This window comes from Barbus barbus (genome assembly GCF_936440315.1).
Source record: "Barbus barbus genome assembly, chromosome: 25".
In the NCBI taxonomy this organism is placed as follows: Eukaryota; Metazoa; Chordata; class Actinopteri; order Cypriniformes; family Cyprinidae; genus Barbus; species Barbus barbus.
The window spans coordinates 24,169,809-24,195,349 of NC_136753.1; the positions used below are offsets into that span (position 1 = coordinate 24,169,809).

Sequence of the window (25,541 nt, forward strand, 5' to 3'; positions counted from 1 at the left end):
CCCAGACAGGCGGCACGCGCTCACTGCTCTTTTGCATCGTGCAGGATCCCCTGCACGAGCCACACTCGCTGTTGCGGCATTTGCAACAACGCCGATAAATATGCATTTTTATAGCACTCACCGGATGGCGGCAGCGAACAGACCGGGGCTTCCGCGGGGCTGGAGCGCGGTGAAAGCGGCGTCTCAGCTGGCAGGAGGTCTCTGGCTCAGCTGCGAGGCGTGTCAACGGCGAGGCGGCTTCTTGGGATCAGCGAAGGCGAGATGTCGTCGCTGAAGGAGAAGAAATCTGAGGATCCTATGGCGAGACGGCTGATTATATAGCCAGATAACCCCGCCCATTCTGGCGGGATCTGGCGGGCTCCGTCGCCATAGGCTCGTGCAGCTCCGCTGCCGACACATTGGTTCGTTTTATCACACTGCACAAACCAATGATCGTGCAGTTTCACTGCGTGATTGAATAAGGCTTCAGTAAAGGAGAAAAAAGGCTTTTTCCCATAGCGTCTTTAGCAAGACGCAGTACGAGTGGAGTATCGATAGGGAACTGCGATCGCCAAATAACTCTGACTCCACAGAATGGCTGAAATACAATCCTTGCTATTTGTCTTTTTGACACAAAGTGACCCACACTGTAGAAAGTAATTTTTAGACCAAGTAAATAATCCTGAAAAATTACCAAAGATTTACATGAATATTGTTTAGTTTATTATTTTGAAGTTTGAGCAGTGTACAATATTCAGAAACACCTTTTGCGTTTTGCCGTTTACAATACTGTATTTGTTTTTTTTGTTTTTTCTGAAAATTCTTACAATTGTGACATCAAGTCATGGCAACCTCAGTTCATTATAATCCAAACATATAAAGATAATTATAAAATAAAAATTCAGTTAATCATGAGATAATTAAGTAAATTAATTAAAAGGCCATGCAAACTGATGCCTGTAATTAATGAAAAAGTCTACCAACACATTTTATTTATTTCCTATGTATTCTCTCTCTCTCTCTCTCTTTCTAGAAATTACTTTCAAGGTTTTAGAAATTACAGTTTGCTACTGTTGAACATACCAGTTGCAAAATAGACATGGGATTCATGATAATGGCAATGGATAATGCAATGGCAATGGCAGTATCACTGTACTGTACTGTGGAGCAGTTTGAACTTCTGTTGCGATGCTCAGGTGCAAATGTGACACTGATTGTTAGTGGTGGCTTGGGTCTTATCTGTTGGGACAGCTGAGCTTGACACAAAGTGCTCATCACGCTCCATTACCCAGCACCGACATGCTGCTCCATAAAGACAATTCAATGTACCTATCCAAGAGCCACACAGGAATGGACTGCATGCACATCTATACTTTGGCTGATCCTTCTCTGATCTTTTTGTTTCAGTGTAAGTGCTGGTCCAGTCTCGTGTGAAATCAGCGTACCAAACATCAGATGTGAACACAATTCAACTACACTGTCGTTTCCAAACAGAAATGGTCATTTTTCCTTGCATCTATCTATCTTTTCATTCTTTCATTTTATGAATCTTTTGTTCTATCATTCTATCATTCTCTTCTGCACTTCTTTTGTTCAATTTATTGTTCCATCCATCCATCATTCTATTGTTCCATCCATCCATCAATTTATCATTCTATTGTTCCATAAATCCATTGTTTTATTGTTCCATCCGTCCATATATAGTGTTCTGTTGTTCTATCAGTCAATCCATATAGTGTTCCATATAGTCTTTCCATCCATCCATTCATTGTTCTGTCATTCCATCCATCCATCAATTCATCGTTCTATTGTTCCATCCATCCATCCATCCATTGTTCTATTGTTACATCCACCCATCCATAGTGTTCTGTCATTCCATACATATATTGTTCTGTCGTTCCATCCACCCATCTATCAATTCATCGTTCTTTTGTTCCATCCATCCATATAGTGTTGACGTTCCATCCATCCATAAAATGTTCTGTCATTCAAACCATCCATCTATCCATCGTTCTGTTGTTCCATCCATCCATTCATCCATCCATTGTTCTGTCATTCCATCCATATATTGTTCTGTTGTTCCATCCATCCATCCATATTTTTTTTTCTGTTGTTCCAGCCATCCATTCACCAATCCATCCATATATTGTTGTCATTCCATCCATCCATCCATATATTGGTCTGTTGTTTCATCCATCCATCCAAATATTGTTCTGTCATTCCATCCATCATCCATCCACATATTGTTCTGTCGTTCCATCCATTTATCCATCGTTCTGTTGTTCCATCCATCCATTCATCCATTGTTCTGTCGTTCCATCCCTATTGTTCTGTCTTTCCATCCATATATTGTTCTGTCATTCCATACATATATTGTTCTGTCGTTCCATCCACCCATCTATCAATTCATCGTTCTTTTGTTCCATCCATCCATATAGTGTTGACGTTCCATCCATCCATAAAATGTTCTGTCATTCAAACCATCCATCTATCCATCGTTCTGTTGTTCCATCCATCCATTCATCCATCCATTGTTCTGTCATTCCATCCATATATTGTTCTGTTGTTCCATCCATCCATCCATATTTTTTTTTCTGTTGTTCCAGCCATCCATTCACCAATCCATCCATATATTGTTGTCATTCCATCCATCCATCCATATATTGGTCTGTTGTTTCATCCATCCATCCAAATATTGTTCTGTCATTCCATCCATCATCCATCCACATATTGTTCTGTCGTTCCATCCATTTATCCATCGTTCTGTTGTTCCATCCATCCATTCATCCATTGTTCTGTCGTTCCATCCCTATTGTTCTGTCTTTCCATCCATATATTGTTCTGTTGTTCCATCCATATATTGTTCTGTCGTTCCATGCATCCATTCTTTCTTGTTCAGTCTTGCTGTCTTGCAACCATGTTGCTAAAAAAAAAAAAGAGTAAAAGTTTCTCATAATGCTCATGCAACCCATCTGATCTCGCTATGCTAATAAAACATTAAAGTGAACTTAATTGTAAACTCCGTCCACCAGCATATGCTATTCACCCAGCTCAGGTAGCAGCTGCCACAGCCTGCCATCTGCTCTTTAATTGGTGAACTTGTCACTGATGTTATTTTTCAGTTTTCCTTCCTTTAAGAACAGATGTATCTTTAAATCAAGTCCCTGCAGTCCACCGTAAAAGAAAAAAAAAAGTGATATGAATGCACACATCATGGTCTGCGTGATCTCACTGGGACTATTAGGCTCTTTCTAGATGTTGTGCCATGTTTGTCTTTTTGCTGCAGTGTGATTGCAGGCGCGAAGGAGAAAATATTTGAGTTAAATACAACTATAGTAGATGTATTTGTTTTCTGCCATTGGGTTTTTCCATGTAATTAATTTAAAAGCATGTTCCCTTGAGTCCAGCAGGTAAATACAGCATTTGTTTTGGTGAACAAACACCAAATCAATACTCATCAAGGCCACCATCCCTTACTATAGAAGAGCGATGTCACTGATGGGTGGGAGCAGCCAAAAGAGGAGAGGTTGAACTCTTCTCTCTTTTTTTTCTGCAGCCCACCACCTTATATGTTAAATGACTTGTATATCTGGTTTGTAGAGATAGGCTCTTATCTGTTATTGAGAATGCTGCTGAATGTGGACTGATCTGGGTGTGTGGTGTCCAGTGGAGTGGCTCATCTAGAGGCCAAAGCTTCTCTGCATCGCTAACACTCCCCTAAGCTCTATCCACTTACCCTTTGAAAGCTCCAGCGGAGCACACCATCCTACCCGCAGTCCCAGCAGACTTTGTTATCCTGCAGAACAGACGAGGTGTTTGCTTCTGCGAGAAGAGCTGTTTTTATGTGAAATGACAGCACAGGGAACTTACTGGGCTTATAAGTGTTATTTTTCACAATTATTAGGAATAAATGTTACATGCATTCATACTCTATAAGAACAATTGGCTCAAAGTTTGCACCAAAATATTAAAATGAAGTTATCGGTCTAAGTACTGATGTTATGTTTTGTATATTAAAACACTAAGCCATAGCGCAGTATGTGTGACAACTTTATTTATGAATTCCAAGTATTTTCAAGGCTAATATTTGTGATTTTTGATGAACACACTTTTGAATACTACAGTTTTTCTATATATAATTTAAATATTATTATTAAATTGTTTGTTTGCCTTTTTTAGTTGAGTGGGTAAATACACAATGTATATAAATTATGTTATTGTTATTATTGTTATTACTGTTGTTGTTGTTATTTGTGTAGTGAAACAGTAAACTCCATGAGAGCAGTGTTCACTAGTTTGCTTGAATTTTTTATTCATTTTTATTTATTAATATCAGAATTTATATTTAGATCCTAGATTCTGTGTGTGTGTGTATGTGTATGTGTGTGTGTGTGTGTGTATGTATATATGTGTATATATATATATATATATATATGTGTATATGTATGTATATATGTATATATGTGTATATATACATATATATACATATATATACACATATGTATATATATATGTATGTATGTATGTATGTATGTGTATGTATGTATGTGTATGTATATGTATATGTATATGTATATGTGTATATATGTATATGTATATATGTATATGTATATATGTATATGTATATGTATATATGTGTGTGTATATATATATATATATATATATATATATATATATATATATTAATTAATTATAGGTTTTGTACAGCACTACTGGGAAAGTCAGAATTCAGTACCTGTTTGTAGCTATCAAGAGCATCAGTGCATGTTTTTAAAGTTCTCTGGCAGTGCTCACTATTTTCTCTGAAGGGGAAAAGCTGCTTGAAGCTGCGGAGGGTGAGCACAACTGAATATCAATCAATAAAAGATCTTACTTGGATAAATAACTCTCAAGTGCACATGAAGTACAGATTGTGATGGAACTGACCAGTATAATCTGAGGTTAATGGAGAGTAATTCCATATCCTTAACAGTGTCATGCTTTGGACTTTTATGTGCTTTAAAAGGTTCACAAGATGTAACTGATCTCTGCAGCTATTGAAGTATACACTGTCATTCTCATTATAATCGCACACATTATGTAAATCTAAAGTTGTTTGTATTCTGAACAACTTTGTGGGCACACAATTCTCATTTGTAAATAACCATATGAATGTAGAGTTTATATGTTTTTCCTTACACAGTATGCCCCATTGTATTTAAATGTCCTGTTTTAAACCCATTTCCTCAGGATTAATCAGAAGACAGAGAAAGAATACAATTCTCTCTAAAGGGCAAGGGCAGCCACTTCATCGTTATATAGGAGGTTTTGTTTGTCCTTGAAGATCATCCAAAGTCAGATGACTTGTGTTCTGGAGTGAGTCCTGTGTCTGTCTCTGATAGAGAGAGTGGATGCACAGTGTTAGTCTGGCAGAAACCCTCGCTAAACTCACACACATTTAAAAAAAACATCAGCGGGACTCATGAATCAGCCGACAGCTTCTCAAGTAGGTAATTGATGAAGATGAAGAAATATCACAGAACTAATCATGCTTAAGCTCAGCGTAAGACCAAGCATAGCAGGAGAGAGCTTAAAGGAGTAGTTCACCCGAAAATTCTGCTTTTAAAATTCTCAAGAGTAAGGGAGCATTTTCAGGAGTAACAAAGTAGTATTTGAACTATTGGAGAAGTGCCCCCCCCCCCTCTCAATTCAATTCATATAGCTTTATTTGGCATGACATATTGCCAAAGCATTGTACATAGCAGAATACAAAAAAAAAAACAATAATAACATATAATATACATCCATAAAAAAATAATACATCCACATGGGCTTTATATATTTATATTTATATAAACACCACTAATGCAGATGTGTTCACTCTTTACTTCTTAGTTTGTGGCATTTATAAATATGATGTACTACCAAAGAGGAAGTAGGTCCTTCACCAAGTAATATTTTTCATTTGTAATTTTCATGAGGTGACTGGAACTCAGGAATAATCTGCTGTATTTGACTGTACAGTGCATCTCTTAAGGATGTGTATTTGTCACAGTGGAGGAGGAAGTGTTCCTCCGTCTCAACTGATCCAGATCTACATTCGTTACAGATTCAATCTTGTTTAGGCATAACCACGCATGGCATTAAAGTTGTCCCTGCGGAACGCTGCTCCGTGGAAGACTGTAGTTTAGCAGTTACACAGGTTGTTGGCCACAGAAGCGTTCTGACTGCATCAAGAATGAACAGTGCAAATGTTTTGTTCTTTGATGACTTAAAGTTTAGGGCCATTTCTAGCCATTTTGATGCCCTAGGCCAAATCCCTATTCCCCCCCCCCCCCACCCCCCCCCCCCCCCCCGCCCCCCCCACCCCCCCGCCCCCCCCCCCCCCCCCCCCCACTCCCATACCCAAACAAGATAATTTAAGATTACATGCAAAATAACATAAAACTGATTATGTAAACACTAAAATTGCAACACTATACATTTCAATGAAAAAATAATGGCCGATGCCGTTATTTACATTTAAAGCCATTATTGGCCCATTCCGATATCGGTCTGATAATACTGTGCATTCCCTAACTCTAGCAAGATTCAGCTGAATGGACTGACTCCTTTCTATAAAGGGGTCTTTAGAATATGCAGCCTATTCAAGAAAAGAAGATGGGCTTGTGAGTTGTCTTTATATTGGTTATTAGAAAAACTGACTGTTTGGAGCTAGATTTGATGTATCAATTGAAACTGCATGGGCTTTTGAAAATCTCACATAATAGCTGCGGGAGGTCCTGAGTTAAATAACTCACAAAAGGTTGCTTATTGTATTGATATTAGATCAACAAGATTAGCAGGGAGACTGTTGGATCTTTTAAAACAGAAGCTTACAGAAGGAAAAAAGAAAAGTCTCTCCTTATACATTTTGGTGAAGGAAAGGTGGTTCCAAACAACAAGGATCCTTTTCCAGAAGTTTACATTTTTCCTGATTTTAAAGGTGCAGATGGGGACGTTTTGAAGAACTCAGAGGATCTAACTATCAATGAGGCTAACAGCAAAAAATTGTACAGAAGCTGTCTTAAAGTTTTAAACATGACAATTTTAAAAGGAGTTGATACTGTTTGGAGAGACACATTAGGTTTGGATCAGAGTATAAAACCTGTGTGGAGAGTTCTTTTATAAACCTCCTTTGGAAAAAAACAGGTTGATTTTTAAATTATGAAAAGATGATGAAAACCTTAATTTTCTTTTCAAGTCAGTGGTGTTATAATGATGCTGTTTGCTCTGTTATAGATTAACTAGTTTTGTCTTGTGTGTTACAATGATGCTAATGTCAAGCTTTTTGGTCATTGTTGTATTAGAGTTGTTTTGAGTATAAAAATTGTGAAAAATGTTTGGTTCAAATTCAAATGATCTCTCTCTCTCTGTCATTTAGATAGCATTTATGTTTTTATTAATATTTTGAATTATTATATTATTATATTATATTTTCTGTTTTGATTTAAATTTTATTTAATGTTAAAGTAATTTTAGTTTTTAAAATAATTTGGGGGGGGGGGGGGGTTTTCTCCAGTTTATAGTTATTTTATACATCAAGTTAAAGTACAGTACATGAAAATGTGAAATGTTGAAATTTTTTCATTTTATTTCAATTATTGTTTTTTTTATCTGAAATAAAATGTTTGTTTTTATGCTTTATTTTATTTCAAGCAATTCATTTTTATTATTGTTATTATTATTTTTGTTTTAAATAGTTTTAGTTTACAATTATCCTCTAATGAAGTGTAAACCCTGTAAATTGTATTATTATTATTATTATTATTATTATTATTATTATTATTATTTTATTTATTTATTTTTTAGTCATTGTTTGGACACCAGAATTTTGTGCAGTTTGACCTATTTAGTAATGTTTTCATACGCCATTCTTTTTTATATATAAATATATATTTTATCAGGTATGGTGAATTGTCTTCTATTGTGATATCAATAAATTTTTACAAACCGATAATGTAATGTAATGCTATTGATAATGTAATATTTTAGGGATGCATTCTTAGAGGTTTTTTTTTCATTATTGAAAAAATTGTTGAATTATTAGAAAACAATGCATACTCAAGGTGATTAACCTAACCAACTAATACCATTTTTGGGGGGAGGGGGGATATGTTTAATATAAATGCATTTTTACATTCCTGATGTGTTTTTCATCATTTACACACTTCGCTCCACTAACTAACAACTTCATATCTTTTCAGAAGGATGTGTGCTAATCTTTTCAAATGTGCAAGTGCTTGTGAGAAATTAGAACAAGCTTCTTATTGTCAGACTTCTTTTAAAGCTGACACATACTGCTAATAGTCGATCAGCCTAGTGTGACTTGAATTTGCAGCTGCGTTTATAACTATTACTTCAAGGTTACTTTGGTTTCGTGTAGTGCTGGTCTATCCTCTGTATTCTCAAATATTTGACTTTAGTGCAACTTTTAAAGCTGATATCTTACTATTGTGCAAAAGGTTTTACAAAGGAATCAGATTTCAAATTTGATCTATTTCTGATGTTGAAGTGTATGGCTTTTTTTTCTCTCCCTGGAATTAGGTTACACAGTAATATGGTGTTGTTCTCCAACCATGACTGAATATCAATTTCAGTTAAGATCTAATAATGAACAGTGTTTGAATTGTGCATGATACATCTCTTATCATCTTGTCACAGGATTTCTGGTGTCCACTCCAGTCACTTCAAAATAAAATTGAAGCTGAAATGTTTCTGAAGTGTTCTCTGGGGTGGCTTCATTTGAGATTTATTTGAAGTCTTTCTCATAGAACTGAATGGGTTATTATGATAATATCCAATACACTCTAAAAAGTGATTTTTCTACCCAATGAAAAATGTGCTTTGAAAATATATTTTTTGTATTGGAGTACATTTTACAAGAAAATACCATTTCAGTACCGCTACTCTAAAATTGTACATTTCTTTCAATTCGTTACTTGCCATTTCTTTGTAATTCTTTGATTAATTGTTTGTAAAAAAAAATAAAAAATTCTACACTGATTTTTCCATGTATAAAGGCCGTGCACATAATTTTGTTATTAATTTTAATGTTATATATTTCAATTAAATATTATTTTATTAATATTGTATTTTCCCAATACAGCTTATTTAGTTGGGAATAATAAAATATATTCTAGAATAAAATCTAAACAGTGTGGCATCAGCTGAAGCAATCAAGATGAATGCTATTTTTTGTTGTTAGTGTATATCATATTATACTGTATGTGCATTATTGTGGCAATAAAATGATTTATTTATACTACTAAGACCACGAATGCATAATAGGAATGCTGATGCTGCATTAATGTACATCATTAAATTATTGTAATACCCACAGATACTCTGTAAATAAGTAATTTTTCGAAGTCATTTTACAAAAAAAATACCACATTTGCTTAAAAATGTTGTCTCCAAATCTAAACGTTCAGGTTGTAAGACTGAAACAGCTTCACTGATGTGTGCAAAATAATTTTTGATACAAATGTGCTTAATGCTGCATAAGATGCAAACAAGTTTCCACTGTATAGACAGCAGCTTTCAGGAAAAGGGCTTTCAAAGTTTCAAATGCCTCTGACACAATGTTGATATCGTTTGATTTAAGACTCTTACATCATAATCCGCTTGTGTTCACAACAAAAGCTGAAACCCCTTGTAAAGGATCTGAAAGGCTTTCTCTATCTGACTTCCTGTCTCAAGGCCTCGTGTCCTTGATAGCCATATCACAAGTATAGAAAGAACTCCCTAAAACTACTCTGACTTATCTAACATTCTCAGATTTCAGCCTCTGCTGGACACAATTTCTTGCACCCATCATGCGAATGGTACAGAAATCAATACATTTGAGAAGTGCTTAGAGCTCCTTTATCTTGGGCAGCTGATGATTTGGAGGTATGAATAATTCATTCCTAGAAAGCTACGGATGCAGCCAGGGAGTAGATAGGACGAGGGAAGAGGAGGGGAAATAGTGCTTTACCTTATCACGCTTAATCTTAGAGGTTGCAGTAATGCAGTTCTGAACATTTAGCACTTAATGGTGTGTCAGTGGAGCAACATGATCTTGGACCATTAAGGCCATCTTGAACCGGCTCACAAGACAATGTCACTCATTCTTTTCCCATGAAGGGTCATGTGAAAATGGGAACGGAGTGGTTAGTAGAAGACTGATGTCAGTGGCTTGGACGTTCAAGGCAAAACATCTCTTGATGGGTAAGTTATTAGTGTGCGCTTTAGCGTTTGCAATTAGTTTGAGCCTTGGGATAATGGTGACCCTGGGCAAGAACAATGTTTCTTCATCGCAGCTGCAGAAAAAGAAATTGAAGCATATTTTAAACTTATTGTATTACACTGTAAAACTTTTTTTTTTTTTGAAGTTGTAAATAAAACAAACAGTAGTGAATTATGTTTTTCATGGAAATACTATTATAGTCTTTCTACTTCTAACTTGGCATTGCTGTTTCTCTGTCATTTATTGTGACGTTTACCAGCAATTTCTGAGCGAGATTTGTTTCTACACCATTTTGTTCCCAGCATTGTTTTGGAAGGCATGCGAGTAATATTTTTTTATGATGATGCATTTTAATGCATTGCCCCTGTGTTCTTAGATCAGCACATGTATGCATTATTAATTTAATCATATTATTTAATCAGATTATTCAGTTGAGAATAAAAAATATACTAGAATGAGAAATATACAATGTGGCCTCAGCTGAGATAGTATAATATATATACAGGCACACACCGCTACAGGCACACACCGTGTTGTTCTTGCCTTATTTAGTAAACAATTTTATCCATTATAAACAATTTTATCCATTATCTTCAGCACTTCAGAATAATAAAGTAAAACATAAGCGATGTACATTAATGTGGCAATCAGAGACAGGTTATTTATTCGTGCTAAGACCACAACAATATTAATTGCATAATTCAACTTCCTCAACTGGTGTCGCATTAATGCACATTATTCTATAGAATATTTGTAATGTGGCATTGTCAATTTATTATTCTTGTTATTATATATAATGGTCAGTGCAAGCTGCGAATAGGCTACTGCACAAATAACATCAGCAACAACAACAAGCTTCTTGATAACAAATGTCATTTGGTTTGACAAGCCCATTACGATCCTTATAAATACGGGCTGATATTGTAGTTCATGGGCACGAGTTTATTGGTCGGCGTAAAGAGGAGAGTAATGATTATTTGTGCCATTCACATTAATGGCATTGGGAAATGAATCCTGGTGATGCCAGTGAGCAAACTCCCTGCAGACCAATTACAAAGGTTCACAAGGTTGTTCCTCATATGCACAATGACTTTTTAATGAGGCTTTGCCGTAGCCGGCCAAAATATTGCTTTGCTTGTTTTGTTGCTGTCTGCTAGCAGAATAGAGTATAGTTTGGCCATTGGGGAAATGACTCACAAATTACTACATTTCAGCTGTCAGGAGCCTACTGTAAGTCATTAGCTCAGCATTTGTTATATTTAAATGAGAAACGCAACGCTTGTCATGCTCCTAATGTTTTCAGAGGATGGGCTTGAGGGGCAGTGGATTTAATTTCCCGCTGCGTACCCCGGATATATCTGTGCGCATTAGTGCATGTACTCTTTGCGCGTACCCTTGTTAGCGTGTCCTCTGCCTTCGGTGTGGTACCGCTGCCTGCGTGACACCGGGGGACGAGGCAGTTGAGGCAGCACCTGGAACGGTCTGATGTGGTGAGACGTGCTACAGCGAGCAGGGAAATTAGGATCAGCGTGCCACCCGGGGGTGATGGCGAGAGCATGGCGCGGCGCGCTCTGTTCTCTCTTTTCCCGCCGATCCCCCTCCACTTTCCCGCTTCTTTTTATAATCTCTTCAAATCTAAAAACCCATCACTGTACTCGCTGGTGCGACATGGGTTTATCCAGCACGAATCCAGCAGTCTCTCTCTCTCCTTGGCCCAGAGCCTTTAATCTGTGAAGCTCGGAGTGTTCATGTTTTTTGTTTTTTTTTTTTGGAAAAGAGAGGAAAAACTCATAGAAAACTTTGCTGTACTGCTGTTGGCCTTTCAGAAAAGCGCTTCTCCCGTTGGAGTAGTAATTTGCCTGCATTCTTTCCGCTATTTTCGCGCAGCTCCATTTGAGAAGTGACTAATAAAAGAGGATTCCATGTTTGTCTGTTGCTCCACTCCAGGAGAAGCAGCGACTCTGAACTCTAACTTACCAATCATGAGAGCTCTACAGAAGGCTATTTCCTCTTCAAATGCGTTTCTTTCGGAAGCAAATGGAGTGTGATCTTCCTAGGTAACAGATAACAAAATCTCTCATGCAGATTTAATAGGTTTTCCTTGGAACAAAGGAAAACAATAAGAAGGATGCAAACATCAAAGCCTTCATCTGAGTAGAGCTGTCTAGATTGTAATCATATGATGCACTGTTAGTGGATGCTGAATTATCATATAGCCCTGGCTTTGGTGGCAGTTTGTTTATTTTTGGGTAGGCGCAAGTGTTGTAGAAGTGCTCAATCTCAAACTATTTCCAGAGGAGGAAATACTTTTTTTCTGTATACAAAAAATTTTTTTTTAATAAACTTTTTTAAACATTAAAAAGTTTTATTGCAAGCGGGATTTATAGAAGCTACAAGGTAGAACCAGTATTCGGAATGAGAATTTAGGCATAAAGTGGGACGTCTTTGAGGTCCCAAACAACAGAGCTGGTATCTTTTTTTATATGCATTTGTTCTCCAAGTGTGCTGAATGGTGCATGTCTGAGAATGAACTGAAAGCTTTGTCTTTCATGCATACAAATGCATTATACTTTTGTGCTCAAAGAAATTAATGAAAAATGCATTGTGTTAAAGAAATGGTTCACCCAAAATTGAAATTCCTCTCTCACATGTCATTCAAAACACTTTCCCCCTACTTTTTAAAGAAACAGTTCACCCAAAAAGGACAGTTTCTGAAAATTTGCTCAACCGCAGGCCATCCGAGAGTGTCATAATACAGAGTAATTACCTAGTTAAGTCCTTAGTTACATGGTAAGTACATTGGCTATTACTAAGTTATGGAACAGCCTGTAATTACAGTTTGTAATTATATAGATGTAATAGGCAGCTGCTGTTACACATATGTAACAGGCTGAGTATGTTACAGCTATTTGTACACTTAAGTACAATCTTGATACACTTTATTTTAACTAGTTTATGCCTGTGTAATATTCTGTAATTTTGATGTAATTAGAAAGGTATTACATGTATTTAAGCTGTGTACTGTGGGTTAAATCAAACAAAGGTGCAGCTGGATAAGGTGTACAGTATACACATGAAGTACACTTAAGTACAATCTTGATGCACTTTATTTCAAGTAGCTTATGTCTGTGTAATTACATTTATAATTATGTTGTATAAAGTCTGCAACACATAAGTAACCATCTTTTGGTTACATAAGTAGCTGACCGAGTCTGTTACACATGTGTAACAGTAGCTGCCTACTACATCTAAATAATTACAAGCTGTAATTACAGGCTGTTCCTTAACTTAGTTACATGGCAAGTACATTTTATTTCATGTAAGTACAACAACTACTATGTATACTATACTTAACTAGGTAATACTCTGTATTATGGACACCTTATACCGAGTTTGTTTCTTCATCAGAACAGATTTGGAGAAATTTTGCATTACATCAATGGATCCTCTGAAGTGAATGGGTGCCGTCAGATTTCTCCAAATCTATTTTTATGAAGAAACAAACTAATGTATATCTTATATAGCATGAGGGTGAGTAAATTCACATTAAATTTAAATGATTAAATTTACAATTTTAATTTCTGGGTGAACTATTGTCTTAATGTCTGTTTTAAAGTTTTATAATCAATGGTCACTATGGACTTTTGTGCATGGTGACCAAATTTGTTCGAGCAATCTGACCAAGTCTTGAAAGTTTTTGTATTAAATTAGAAATAGTCATCTGAGGCGTATGGACCTCACTGTATGGGAACATAGTATAACATATATACTTATAAAATATTTAAAAGTTTTCCCCCACTAATTAGATTAAGATGTGAGGGAACTTTGTATCAGCTGACATGTAGCTGGCACAGTTAGCTTAGAGAGCAGTGCAAACATCTGAACGTGATCGAGCCAGAACAGGTGTGAGTAAGACAGTTTTGCCAGCTTGTGTTGAGAAATGTTTCACCATGGATTTAGCCCAGTTTGGGTCTCGGCCAATAAAAGAAGGGCTTCCAGGAGAAACCAGGCAATATTGGACACAGGGGTCTGTGTCAACCTATAAAGCAGGCAACTTGCTAATGACTTTTTCAGAAACTAATTTTCTTCTTTGCCGCACTGGCCATAAAAGGTGGTTATCTCCTCCATCCAGGGATAGATAGAGATTTAACTGTCCTCATTGTTTATTGTTTTCCACTGCAGATTTTATATGGTACACGCACCAGGAGAAAATCTCCTCAGATTTATTTCGGTCTATGGCTTGAGCTGTTCTCAAATAGTTTCTTAATTATAGGAAATGATAATATTGCACAATAGCACTCAATGCTAATACCTCTGTGAAAAATGCCAACAAGAGTGCTCTAGTTGACAATAGATCGTTTCGCTGTAGGTCTTGTTAAAGCCGACGTCTACCTGCTTAGCAGCTCAACAAGACAGCAGTTAAAGTAGAATAGAGCAGCCAGGCCACATTGTAACAGATGAATAGGTTAGGTTTTTGTTAAAAATGAAATTATGATAATGCATGACTGAAACATCTAGTTGGTTTAAGAAGGCCTTCAGATGGTTTAGCTGGTCTTGCAGCATGACCATGCCGCTAAAAAGGGCCAGCAAAACAATACATGACCAGACTGGAAGGCCAGTTTAAATGAGTTTAGGCCAGTAAACCATCTTAGACTGGTTTAGGCACCATTTATCTAGCAGTGTAGTTTAAAAAATGGCATACCTTTAATTATGCTAAAATGTTTATTTGGTCTTAGCTGGCCTTCCAGCCTGGTCAAACTGCTCTTTTGGATTGTTCTAGAAAGGTTTCAGGGAGTTTTCAGCAGAAAACCAATTAAAACTGGTTTAGGTTTTGTTGTAGCAGTGTAGTTTAGAAGTCCAAGCTGGTTTCCTGGTTTTAGAGGGGTTTGAGCTTGGAGTTCAGCCAAGACCAGAAAACCAGTTAAGACTGATTTAAGCAGTGTTTTTCCAGCTGTGCAATTTAAAATGTTGTTTAAAAAAAAATAAAAAATTTAATCAGCCTATTTTTTGTGTGTGTGTGTGTGTGTGTGTGTGGTCTCAGAGTGGTCTGGATTGTTATAGAAAATTGCTTTTCATCTATCAGACCATGATAGTTGTTTAAGTTGCGTTTTTAGTAAACTAGTTTCCCTTTTTTAGAGGGGTTTTGGGCTTCTTGACCAGCTTGGCCAAGTTGTGAGACCAGCTAAGACAAACAGGCCATCTTAGGCTGCTTTAAGCAGCAGTGTGGTTTAAAATATGAGAGCATTTTACTGTCTTCCCTGCTGAAGAAAAAAATCTTTAACCAGCCTAAAACAGTTATTGGTCTTAGCTGGTTTCCAAGACTGGTCTGTTGGATTGTTATAGAGATGTGTTGGCCAATTTTCACATACAAGCAAACCAGTAGTGCAGTTTACAGTAGCAGCCTAAACTGGTTTCCTGGGTTTAGAGGGGTTTGGGGCATTTTGACCAGCTTTTCCAGGCTGTGAGACTAGCTGAGGCCAGCAAACTTCCCCTGAGGGGGAAGTCGTGGCCTAATGGTTAGAGAATCAAGCCGGCAGGAATTGTAGGTGGGGGGAGTGAATGTACAGCGCTCTCTCCACCCTCAATGCCACGACTGAGTTGCCCTTGAGCAAGGCACCGAACCCCCAACTGCTCCCCGGGCGCCGCAGAATAAATGGCTGCCCACTGCTCTGGGTGGGTGTTCACAGTGTGTGTGTGTTCACTGCTGTGTGTGTGCACTTTGGATGGGTAAATGCAGAGCACGAATTCTGAGTATGGGTCACCATACTTGGCCGTATGTCACGTCACTTTTTCACTTTCAAACCAGCTTAGGTTATTGTATAGTCGTGTTTTCAGCAGGGTTTTTTCATAGACTTCAAAAAACAATTTCTATCTGTATTAAATCAGGAAAGAAAATGATTACCCTAGATGTAAAATCGCAATAAAGGATGTGATTGAAATCACCCCATGCCCGATCTGACCCCAAATAACTTTGTAGATTTGTTTCAGCTGCGCTGTCAGTCTAAACTATTGTATTACTAAATGCACGTCGTCAGAGCCGTAATGCAATTCCAAATGGGAAGGAATCAGGGCTCATCATTCAAAACGACCCTGTGGCCATTGATAAAAAGGCCTGATAACGTCATGCTTCCTGTGTATTCCCAGCCCAAATCTGCTCTTCCTGAAGCGAGTTCGGCTAATGCTTAAAATCACTCTGCGATCTGTACGACACTTTAAAATGCACTAGAGCAGCTCTTCTCTCAACATCATTAATATTCTTTATTGCATTGCACAGTTTGTAATCTCTGTTGATCAGGAGATCTCGTCTTAATCATATAAACCCTTTAGTGGATGGGGAATATTATGTATTAATGAGCTATCAAGATCCACAAAGCCCATGCAATCTGAATATCAATACCCCTTGAATACTGCATCAGAAGATAATTGATTTACTCGCGTTCAGCACGAGAAAAGTCAACATGGTGTGGAGTGCAACTTTATTTCACAGTGCAGAGGTTGTAGTTAACCAGAGCACGGACAGTTAAATACCTCTGTCCATGTGTCATTAACAGCTGCAGAGTGACACCAAGCAGAGTCCCCAAAGAGCTCGGCCCAGGAGATGCTGAGACATCACAGAGTTGGAGGTCGGTGTAGAAATGCTTAGCCTTGAACTCTAAGAGAGATCCAAGAGAACTGGTTGCTTTCTTTGAATTAAAAAAAGCCTTTAGAGACTGACTGCAAGTCTGAGACCATATCTGCCCACATACAGTACTTGTTGAGGTTTGAGTGCACTATTAATCCCTTAACAGGGATTACGGGCTAGAGAGCCTTTGCAATATTAATGTTTTCCCCCTACCCAAACTGCAACTGAGAGCTTGCTATAGAACATCTTACATTACCGCTCAAAAGTTTAGGGACAGTTATTATTAACATTTTTATGCTAACCAAGGCTGCGTTTATTTGATCTACAAATATCGTAAAACAGTAATACTGTAAAATCATTACAATTTAAAATAAGAGTTTTCTATTTTAATATATTATAAATGCCTTTTATTCCTGTGATGCAAAGCTAATTTTTTCAGCAGCCCTTACTCAGTGTCACGTGATCTTTCATAAATCATTTTAATATGCTGATTTGTTGCTCAAGAAACATTTATTATTGTTACCAATGTTCAAATAAATTATGCTGATTAATATTTTTTGTCAAAACTATGTTTTTTTACAGTATTCTTTGAATAGAATGCTCGTTTTTGCTTTTCAAAGTCTTAATAAGGCTTTTTTTTGTGAATTTATTTATGAAGCATGTCGGGTTGTGTTTTTACTTTTTTACTTAATTTTTGTACCGTCTATGTGATATTTTGTGTCTGTTATATGATGCTACTACCCTACTTGAATTGCCCCTTGTGAGATTAATAAAGTTGTTGACTTTGGAAAAAATAAACACTGGTAACGTTTTATTTTAAGGTGTCCTTGTTACATGTTACATGCACTTACTATTATAATAACAATTAATTATGCATAATTACATGCAAATAACTCTCAACCAAATCCTAACCCTAACCATATGCAGTAAGTACATGTAGTTCATTAATATTACTCAGTACTTAAATATATAATTATACTGTAACAAGGACACCTTAAAATAAAATGTAACCAAAATGCCATTTATTTGAAATAGACTTTTTAAATAATGTAAAAGTCTTTATTGTTCGTTTTGATCAGATTAAGTCATTATTGCTTGAAACTATTAATTCTTACAAAAAAAACTTGCTGACCGATCTTTTGAACAGTAGTGTATATTTTTAATATTTAATTTATTTTATATTTATCGTATGCAACCTGAATTGTGTTCATTGTCAATTTTATATATTTTAAGATAATTGATGATTTTTTTTAAAAATACTGATTTTTGTGATATGTTTGCAACATTGTTCTGTCAGTGTTTAGTAGGTTAATGATCCAAGATTAATGGAAATTCCTTAAGTGGCCTACAGTTGCTATGGTTACCATCCCAGGTGAATGATTTCTGTGAGCTATGGTAACCCTGACTAACTTTTAAAAATCTAACTTTTAGTGAAATGTTTGAAAATGTTATTGGTTATATGTGTATATGTGTAAATATATAATTTCTGCATTACAAAAAATAGTGATTGCTTTCAAACAGGTTTCCCAAAGACTCCCCCCATGTATCAGTGGTCAAATAAACTGGAAGCTCCACCCTCAAATGGAGAATGGCTTCTTTATAACAAACAGGGGGAGTGTTCTGGAAACCTGTTCGGTAATAGTCATAATTAGTGCAATTCCAGGCCCATAAATTATACAGTTCATCTTTAAATAGTCACTGAAAGTAGATATGCATATTTTGTTTTATTCACATGCAGTCAGCCTGTGGTTTTTATCTTTTTGTGATTTAGCGATTATGTATGCAGCAGGAGAAGTCAGTAAATGTGTCTGAGTGCACAAAGACAGTGGAGAAGCTGCTGTTCGCTGCTCTCCCTTCAAGGCTGTTGCTCTTTTCTTTTCCTAGCTGTCTTTCCTGCAAGTTAATCCCATCAAGAATTCAATTTACTTCTCTTTTAATTATCGCCTTTCAATTGACTATTTTAAAAGGAGAAGATTTTCTCCAGTCCCACTTACTATAATTAGGGCTTATGCACGGATAATGAAAATTTTAAGGGATCAAAGGTGGAATTCATTTGTAGAGGGGCCGGAGTCTGTTTAATGTAGTTCCTTGCAGTGTAATCCTGAGATTGATATGCAATACAAAGTTGCACAATAATTATGTAAATAAAAAAATTAAGTGACCAACTTAAATGAATGCAGCAGTTAGTGGTAGCGCTGTATTTTTCCCCCAAACAGTCAAATGTGAGCAGTTTACCCTTATTTGAACATCCAGTGTTTGACAACAGGCTTGTTAGCTTGTGCCACCTAGTGGATTAGTACCTTCCGTGTGGACATGAGGTTACGTATCTAATAACAAACGATTGATTTCCCTCCCCGACAGTCTCACAAATTGGAAGCTTTACTGCATTAAAACTTCACCTGCCCTAAACACACAGCCAGAGCATCTGGATGGTCGTAGCGTGTCCGCTAACAGTCGATATGAATGCAATCTGCCTCCCTCGGTGAGGATATGAGTGCTAAGGAAGATGGATTCATCGTAGACCTATTTCTCAAGCAGCTGTGTATGAGAAATTGCACTGCTCGTGCACTGATGCTCCTGCTCCTGTGTTTGAATTGCATGAACATATGCAAAGCAGCTATAGTTACACAGCAACACACACAGACGTGCAAGGTGCACTTAACAACCCCGTCACACCAGTGTCAAAACATGTCATGCTCTCCACCTTGCCGTTCTGTCACAGCAGACAGAGGGTGCCATCGAGAGTTAAGCATGTCAATAAGCCCCTAACATTGATCAAGACACTTACCGAACAGCTTATAAACCCCCTGGCGCAGGTGTCTGGATAGATCAGTCTTCTGATCCAACTTAATTGAGGAAAATGTGATAGTATTGAGGGAAGGAGGCGGGAGAGACTAAACTCCAATCATGACATAGAGCAATGCGATCTCATTAAAAGACATATACATAATTTATCAGCTAATGCAACTGCTTCATAAGGGTTTCTCTTAGATTGTATTTGGCAACTGTGTTCTCTGCAAACCACTCATGGCGATCTGTGCACTTAATGCTGATGTTCTGTTTGTGGTCTTATAAGACATGCTTAACATTTATGAAGTTGATATTTCATGACTAATGTTATTAGGACTGATTATAAAGAATATTTTAACATGATGCATCATCTTGCATCAAAAATGTACATGACTTCTTTTTGGGGTTGTAGAGACCCCACATATACAGTAAAACTTGAATGCAGTACAGTGTGTAGGAGATGCTCTTCTGCTTGTTGTCTAATTGGATTTATTTTATTGTATTTTTCTAGTGTTTTTTGCTAGAGCCAGATTGGGTCCAAACAGACACAATGTTAGTCTATTGGATAAAAGTGCTATTTTTGAAAGGTGTATGCTGCTTTGTGAGTTAAAGCCTTAATAGTTTCCGTTTTCCGCTTTTTGGATAGGTCAGAGGAACAAAATGAACAAAAGAATTTGAGTTTAAGTAAATATCATTACTTTGATTTTCCAGGAGTCACCTTGTTCAATTAGCATATAGTCATACAATTGGGAGAATAGAGTCATCCACCAATGTTTTGTAATGTCACTCAGTTGACAAGGAACATTCTAGAACTTTGCTAATGTTCTGGCAAGGTTCTCTCAATATATCTATAGATAGATAGATAGATAGATGGATGGATGGATAGATAGATTTTTTTTTTTTTTTGCGTAAACACTATATAAATGAATTCATTTATTTGTTCTTTATTCATGGAGCATTTTATTACTGAAATGGTCTAGTTGGACATTTCTCTAACGTTATTTAAATGTTACATTTTTAAATATATTAAATGTTTGCAAAATTATAAAATTAAATATTCCTCTTAATGTTTGAATGAATGAATGAATAAATATGTATGTACAGCATATATGTAAAAACGTTTAAAACCTAGACATTTGGATTTACTGAACATTCCAAAATAACATTTTCATAATTCAAGGGGAAATTTAGCAGAACATTGTTAGCAGGGCAGCTGCTTAATTAACCTTTAAAAATGTATTTTTTTGTTTGTTTGTTTTGTTATTATGAACATTGCTATTATGAATTAGTGACAACAAATGTGGTAATATCTAAAAGAAGTAATATTTATTAAGCAGAATCAACATTTGTATTTAAGATTTAAGATCAGATTGTGTAGAAGGTCATGTTAATCTACCATTTTTGTTATAGTAAGTTTTTAACATCCAAACAAATGGATGGCACAAGGAATTCAGAGAATGCAAATTTGCCCAATTATTTTTTACAACGCAATTGTAATATTTTAGCATACAAGGATACATATTGCCTTGCTGGACATGCATAATAGGCTATACGTTTTCTCCTTAGATCATAGTTTTGTTTTTATTATTTTACAGTAAAATTACATATATGGTAGCGTATGTATATTTATATATAGGCTATGTTAAATATATTTACAATATCTGTTATGAAACGGTCTTTTATTCCTATTTTTATTTTATTACTAACATTTACAGTGCATATTTTTACTCTTTGCAGTACACCTAAAGCATCCCGCCCTCTTGAAAGCCAAATGAATAATAAATGGGCACATTTTACTGCAAGTTTACGTTTCTGCCATATCAGCTGTGTCCTCGTATCCCTAATGTCAAAGCCTCAGCCCTTCGTGACACAAAGATGATGTGATTTGTGTGACTCTTTGGGAGCCCTCCAGCACAGTATGTGGGAGGTGCCCACCCCGTGCCACACGAGCAGCGCGGGCTCATGTTGATCTAATACAGCAATCAGTGGGGACTGTGTGTGGATAGCGCGATATCTCCTGCTCAGCGCTGGTGCTCGCATCTTCTGCCATTAAGCGGCACTTTTTGGAGATCCGCTCCGTGTTATTCGGATGCTCGGTTCAGTGAGCGCCTCGCCGAGAGCCCGCATCACTCTGAGAAAGGGAAGAGACTCGATGTATCACAGTAAGTGCGTCTTTAGTTATCAGCTGTGCATCGCTCCGTCACGCTGAACTCGCGTTTATATTGCTGCTCTATCTGCACTTTAAACATATGCGGAGAGTGAGTGTGCCGTTGCACGTTTCGTCTTGTGTTTTTGGTTAGTATTCTCGTATTTTCTTAGGCATTTACTTCGAGAAGGGACACATGCTCACTTTGACGTCTCTCCATTTATTACAAGACATTTCTATGTATGCGATAGACGAGCAAACCACAGAAGATCAATTCATTATTGTTTAGCATTATAATTGTGAGTAGTAGTCCTAGTGACAGAAGATGTAGTAGTCATAGCATATCTATATAGACTAAATATTTCTAGTTGGAAAGGCAAAATATACTGTAGTGAACTAAATAATTAATTGGAACGACTAGTAGCAGCAACAGAACAGTATCAGTAGAATTGTAAAATAATTATCACTAGTAAATGTGTATGTGTGTGCAATTTTGCTCCAATATTGTTCCAGTGTTATGTTTACTGGGCACATTTGGTAAATGGAAAATAGTTTACCTTACAATATTGTAAAGTATGTAATAACAGTAAATAAATATCACAGCATTCTATAATGTTCTTATTTTTATTCATTTTATTTATTTTTGAACATATTTTTAGGTGCTATGATCACATACATGAAATCAAATCTCACGAATAACATATTTTTAAAGTTTTGCATTGCTTCAAAAGTCATTTTAGTGCTGCAGTAGCTAGCAAGAATACTTTGTATGTTTTGATGAATTTAAACTGTTGTTTGTTGGCTATTGTCGTTAAAAGTGACCTTCTTTGGGATCATTATTGATCAAATCCACATAAGCACTGCAGGTGTCATAATGGCGGCAGGCACAGGAGTGTACCTTTAGTTTATTTGCTAAAAACAAATCATTTTGCATTTCAAGTTTGTGACAGAAATGATATGTGAGTGGGTGAGTTGTTTACTCTGTAACGAGTCTGCCCATTTTCTCTAGTTTGACACATTCGGGCCGGTTTGTGCACCTGTTACGATAACATTATCCAGCTGACAGTGTGATCAGCCAATCACGTGGAGGGCACTGTCTCATATCACGTGACTTTTCACTTGTATTTTGTTGTTGATGATGAACATGTACAGCATATATATCAACATATACAGTATATTGTTATACAATATGTATGTGTGTATGTTCATCATGTTGTTCATTGTATTTTATTTTCTAAATGTGCTATAAGGCTAGTCTTATTTCAAAAAGTAAATATTTGTTTGTCGCTTTTAATCAAGTGAAAGTGACAGGCATCTTGATGTTTGCTGTGAAAGTCATCATCATTGTTGACTTTTCGAAGCTTGCTCGAATTGATCTTACTTACTGAAACAGCTGGTGTTGGGTTGTGTACAGAGTGTATTAACGTCAGGACGGGTGTGCATTACTGATGCTTCGAGACATGTTGCGCTGGGGTTAATGATCTGATATGCTCTGGGTTTGATTTGGTTAGAGAGCATCATGTTGGAGACTAGTGCCTCCGCAGATGTTTATTAATCCGCTCTCACTGTCCCTCCGTCGCTTAATCCGGCCGGATTTACTGATTATTGCTGTCCACAAACTCCATAAACCACTCAGAATTTATTTATTTATTTCCCTTGAAGGATTTACTTTCTGCATCACATGTTAAAAGTCATTGCTTTCTTATATTTTGGTCCTCGTTTGATTTATTTGTTGATTTAGCTGCTACATGGCTCACAATATTCTTGGTTCTGTAGGCAAAGATGAGTGATCTAAATAAAACAAAAAAAAGTTATAGACTTCATTTGTATATGTGGTTGGATAGACTTATCTAGCATCTGTCGCTCAGCATCCCAGACTGCTGCTTCCTGTGTTGAGTACAATCTCATCTCGTCTGGTGGCCAAGCAGATGAGGTTTTATGTGGATCATATTTAATGTTAATCACCGGTCAGGCTATAACAATGCAGGACATGTTATATGATTATCTTTCGCTCACAGTGCAGGCTTTTCTTTCAAATCAACCTGGTTTATGTTCATGTCACAATACATTAGAGACAAATTCAGTGTGATTGCATGCATGCATGCAAATGAGGTTTGTATAAATCAGGCTAACATCTATTGTCAAAACACTGCTGATGGGAGAATATGTTGCGTAATTATCGTTTTGGATAATAATGTTTTGGCATTATGCGGAGACCTGAAGCCGTCACAAATAGTTAACGGCGTTATCAAGACGAAAGTATGACAGCGAGTGTGTTCTTACGGTAAGCATGGTGGCCTGTCAGAAGTGATGTAGTGCAAGTGACATTAAAAAGATTCTGGGGTGGTTGCATTTCATAAAAATTTCTATGGATGGTGTCTGCTGGTGGAAGCACTGAGAAAATCTGTCAGGAAAGCCACTTCTATATAACATATACTTCCCTTCTCGTTGCTGAGAAAAGTTAGATATAGGGCTGAAGAGTTTTGCAGGTCGTTTTCATTTTACACTTCATTTTCACTTTATTGGCAAAATATGGTGATATTAATTGTAACTTTTGTGCGTAGAAGTGTTAGCAGGGATTGTGATCACTCTGTTGAAACTTGTGAAACCCTTTTCTAAGTAATAATAAAAAATACTATAATAAATATTCAGCTTTTACAGGAAGCATGCAGATCTGAGGTGGGTACCATAGTAAACACAAGCCAGGGTGTTTGTTAATTATACAGTAGGTCAACCAGAAATTAATATTTTCATTTAATCACTTTTTTGTTTGTTTTTTTGGTGATTTCAAGCCTGATGTTTTCGTTCTGTGAAACACAAAAAAATTTGTGTTGTTTGTTTTTAGACTTTCTTCAAGATATCTTCTTTTGTTTTTTTCGTCAGGTTTGTAATGACACACTGTCAAAAAAAATAATAATAAAATGAGTAAGTGTCTCTACTTAAGCATTTCACATTTTTAGTGTGTTGCTTGCTTTTTCTTTGTATCTGTTTCTGAAATTTACTAGCAATTTTTGAATGAAAATTGGGTGAGTAAATGAAGTGAACTGTCCCTCTAAGTGTTTTGATTGATCTAGTATTTTGAATACTCGTTGTCTTTGCTAGGAGATTTACACCATGTTGCTTTCTTCAGGGAAAGGTAGAGCCCCTCGGGAGTCTCCTGTTGTTACTGTATCCTCCTTAGTTTTACGTTGACATAGAGGGAATGCAGTGGGCGGCCTGAGTTAAAAAAACAACAAAGCAGTCATTTACATGTGGGCTAGGCACAACTGGCCACTCTCACGCCAGGCAAAATAGCATTTTGGACAGTGTCCTGAGAAGTCCGTTAGCATCTAATCTGGGGGCTCGCCTCTCCCAGCGGACCGTGCGGTAAACCAGGGTGAAGCCCGGCAAATAAAGACAAATGCTCTCTGTCACCCGCCTTGCGCCTCCAGTAAGAGACTCTCCTTTTGGCGCTGTACTCTGTAGGTTTTTAAAAGCAAATAGCGGCGTGCGATTTTTCAAAACATTATTATGCACAGAGAGGCTGTGGGCCCCTGATACTTCTTTCGCCCGTGTGCATGCTGAGACTTGTAAGCCTCTTGTGTCATATTAAGATGAATTTTTTTTCCCTCCCCATCTAGCCGTTGTGGATTCTCAAAGTCGGTCTCTTTTTTTTTTTCTCTCGCTCTCTTCCACCCCCTTCTTTCTTTTTATCGAGAGACAGCCAGTGTCTTAGCGCAAGCATATGCTGAGTGCCTTTGACACGTCTCTGCTAT

General features: G+C 36.8%; 1 protein-coding gene across 1 annotated transcript in view; it reads left to right on the top strand.

Annotated features, from left to right (window-relative positions):
* The first annotated feature begins 21,587 nt into the window (after positions 1-21,587).
* The window catches only part of cntn4 (contactin 4), a 142,135-nt gene continuing 138,181 nt past the window's right edge, over positions 21,588-25,541 (top strand). Inside the window, exon 1 of the mRNA XM_079377961.1 lies at positions 21,588-21,802. The gene's annotated coding sequence lies outside the window, so the exon portion shown is untranslated. The remainder of the gene's footprint in view (positions 21,803-25,541) is intronic.